General features: G+C 45.4%; 1 long non-coding RNA gene across 1 annotated transcript; it reads left to right on the top strand.

Moving 5' to 3' along the window:
• The first annotated feature begins 481 nt into the window (after positions 1–481).
• LOC142578151 (uncharacterized) lies at positions 482–930 on the top strand. The gene is made up of 2 exons (XR_012827193.1): positions 482–594; positions 775–930. It is a non-coding gene; the product is annotated as an uncharacterized LOC142578151 (long non-coding RNA).
• The last annotated feature ends 3,039 nt before the right edge of the window (positions 931–3,969 follow it).

The raw sequence follows: 3,969 nt of genomic DNA, 5'->3' as shown, positions 1-3,969 counted from the left end.
TATGGAATGTTGGTGTACTTGAAGCCGATATTTCAGGACAAGTGTTTTAAACCGCATGCTCTCTCTCTTGAATTTTAAAAATATTGACTTGCAATAAACATTCACTGTCACCATTTCTATAATTTCCACATAAGCCATGAAACCTGTGATTAAAAATATAACTAATGACTTCCTGTGAATATCCTATGCTGCCAGTATGTTAGTGTCTCATTATGTTAACGACAGAGCTTACTATTAAACAGCGAAAATTAATATTTAGTACTCAGTTTTCTCAGGACAGTTCAGCAACAAAATGCACCCAATATGTGCTATTATTCCCTTTAAACTGTGATCTTCGTACGCACCATGAAATCAGCGTGAGCTGTGGCATTCAAAAAAAAAATCCAGATTATCCGAATCATTTTTTAAATGTCGTTATATATAGGCTTTATTGCAATTATGCCTGCCTTCTCCTTATTGGGGGGGGGGGCATTTAGGGCACTTTTTGGCATAAATCCAGACCGTGGTAGGAAGGGCAAAAAAGGAAATGTGGCGGTCAGCAAGAAAGTTCTTGCCTTGGTGCAGCGCATTACTGAGTGTGAATGGAACATCTAGGTAAGTCTGCCCCATATACCTCCCTTCTCTGTTGTGCGCTAACTTTGAAAATATGTTATAAGTCATTCTACCTTTCATAAAATGCAAACCACTCGTTTCAAGAGCACTCACATTCTATGTAAGCGTCTCTTTATAACATTTGGAAGCCCACTGAGTCATTCTTTTTACTTTGCCCCACAGCACGAACTAGTTGACCACACGCAGGGATACTTTCTCGTCTGTCAAGCAGCCCAGAACCTTGAAATGCGAACTACAGAAATGGTTCCCTTTCACCAAGTCATCTACACAAGAAATTATTTTAAAGCTACGTAAAGTGCAATAAAGTGTTTTGAAATATTTGTTGTTCACTATAAAACATCACTGGATGTTTTCCAGTGTAAAGTTCTCATTCTGTATCAGTTGTGTTTCAAAAAGTGAGATGGCCATTACAATAAGTTAAGCTGCTCGCGTACTTTATTTCTATTTGTTCTGTTGACAGCGCTGATATTTTCTAGCGATGCCTTTTCCGATTCTGTACTTTTTCAGGCTTTTCGTGCTTGGCCAGTGGTGTGCCCTCATTATCAATAGGATCAGACAGGCATTTGTGGTGGATTATAAGAACAGCAAAGAATAATGCATCGCTACAAAATAGTGGCCACGATTATGGTGCCCTTAATTACCTGCAAATTACTGGCAGCTGTCGCAGTATATTGTTTATTTTCTCTGATGCGGTATTTGCACTGCATTGGTGCTTAGTTGTGTTGCAGCCTATTTCAGCTTCAGTCAGTATGTGCGATATATTTTGTTGCAGGAAAGGAGAGTTCCGCATCCCGACTACCCTGACTAGAACATTCAGATTCGGAACAGTCAGACCGCGTGAAACAAGCGATTAAAAGTACAGTACGCTAATATATTGTTTTTAAGGGACAGTATCGTTCAATATTGAAATTAAAGATGCAGTTGTGCAGTGTCTAGCTTCATTTTCGCCGGCGGAATTCATGCCGTAAGGGTGGTATTTAATAGCAAAGTAAAACAACTGACGAGTGATTTTCAGGAGGAACTGTAAATTTTACTGACGGTACCCGTAAAAAAATTACGAGTCTACGTTATTTTTACGGGAAAGGTGTGAACGTCACAAGGAAGGCCCGTGACTAGGAATAACAGATCCGTAATTTTTACGGGAACAAGTTTGCAGCCAAAACTGACGGTCGAATTCCCGTAAAAACAACGGACGATTTTTTACAGTGCGGCTAGCGTAAGCTATCACCTGTTTGACTCGGTTTCTCCTCTGGACTAGAACGGCACCGAGGCCTAGGCTACTGGCGTCAGTATGGATTTCTGTATCGGCGTACTCGTCGAAGTGCGCAAGTACCGGCGGCGACTGCATGCGTCGTTTCAGTTCTTCGAATGCGTCGGCCTGCGGCGTTTCCCACCTCAACTCAACATCACATTTAGTTAGACGTGTCAACGGCTCAGCGATGCGGGAAAAGTCTTTGACAAAGCGCCTGTAGTAGGCACACATGCCAAGTAATCTACGCACTTCTCGATGGGTTGCGGGAACTGTGCGATGGCAGCTGTCTTTCGTGGGTCTGGGCGGACACCGGATTTGCTGATTACGTGGCCTAGGAACAGAAGCTCATCGTAAGCGAAGCGGCACTTTTCGGGCTTCAGAGTGAGCCCTGATGACTTGATGGCCTCTAGTACTGTCGCAAGCCGCCTGAGGTGATCGTCGAAATTTCCGGCGAAGCTTACGACGTCATCCAGGTAAACGAGACAGGTCTGCCACTTCAGTCCTGCTAAAACCGTGTCCATCACGCGCTGGAACGTTGCAGGCGCCGAGCACAGTCCTAATGGCATAACCTTGAACTCGTAGAGGCCGTCTGGGGGGATGAAGGCCGTCTTTTCGCGATCTCTTTCGTCGACTTCTATTTGCCAATAGCCAGACTTGAGGTCCATTGACGAGAAGTAGTTAGTGTTGCAGAGTCGATCCAATACATCGTCTATTCGTGGTATACGTCCTTCTTCGTAATCTTGTTCAGGCGACGATAATCGACGCAGAAACGTAGGGTTCTGTCCTTTTTCTTAACCAAGACTACAGGAGACGCCCACGGGTTTTGGATGGCTGGATGATGTCGCTGCGCAGCATTTCGTCAACTCGGTGCCTTATAGCTTCACGTTCGCGCGTCGAAACTCGGTAAGGGCTTTGGCGGAGAGGTCGAGTGCGCTCTTCGGTTATTATGCGATGTTTTGCGACTGGGGTTCGCCGAATCCTTGATGACGTCGAAAAGCACTCTTTGTATAGTCGAACTAGACTTCGGAGCTGTTGCTGCTTAATCACGGGTAGAATTGGATTTATGTCCAAGTCTGGGGCTCGGGAACTACGGTCGTCGGGGTAGATGCGGCAGAATCCGAGAGGACAAACGCATTGCTGGTTTCCAGAATTTCCTCGATGTATCCCAGGCAGCACACCAGCATTGGCCCAACCATGGCCAAATGCTGGCAGAAATTGGTACCAATGTTGGACCAATGTTGGCATATTGGCAAAGTGCAATCCAATCCAATGCTGGCCCAGCGTTAAAGCCAAGATTGGACCAATGTTATGCCAATGCAGCAGCCATTGTGTTGCCAGCGTAGGACCAGTGTTAAAGCCAAGATTGGACCAATGTTATGCCAATTAAGCAGTCATTGTAGGACCAGCGTTAAAGCCAAGATTGGACCAATGTTATGCCAATTGAGCAGCCATCGTAGGACCAGCGTTAAAGCCAAGATTGGACCAATGTTATGCCAAGGCAGCAGCCATCGTGCTGCCAGCGTAGCACCAGTGTTGAGCCATATCGTTGCCATTATTAATGCCAGCTTTGAGCCAATGCCCTTTGCATGACGAATATTTTAGATACGCTGGCTTTAGAGCACGCACGCATTCTTACCGCAAACCTTTTGCTAGCGGCATTTTTTGTAGCAATTGTCCCCTTACCGTCTTCCTCAATAGTAGCTAGGAAAGCTCGACAAAAAGATGTCAAGAAGCAGAAGTCATATATGCTTGCAAATAATAATAAAAGAATACTGAAATTGACGTTTATGACAGTTTATTTGCGAATAAATTTTCATTAACAGGCATTTTCCGTGGACCTAGATGGGTGACGCTCGGTTATCTTCAAACAGTTTATTTGCAGGCACTGCCCTCAGGATAGGAATTGGGCAAGGTGCCGAGGACGGCGGGCTGGCCAGGGGTTTCAGGGCAGGGAGCTGACGTCGGTAAGCAGGTTGGTCAGTGCTTGGATGACGGCGGGCGGATCAGGCCCCCGAGGACCACGATAACGCGGTGGTTTCGTTGATATTGCTACCATATCCCATAGCGACTTCACCTTTACTTGGAGGAAATGCTTGTACTGTAAA

This window comes from Dermacentor variabilis, chromosome 4 (genome assembly GCF_050947875.1).
Source record: "Dermacentor variabilis isolate Ectoservices chromosome 4, ASM5094787v1, whole genome shotgun sequence".
Lineage (NCBI taxonomy): Eukaryota > Metazoa > Arthropoda > Arachnida > Ixodida > Ixodidae > Dermacentor > Dermacentor variabilis.
This window is presented reverse-complemented; position numbering and strand designations above follow the sequence as displayed.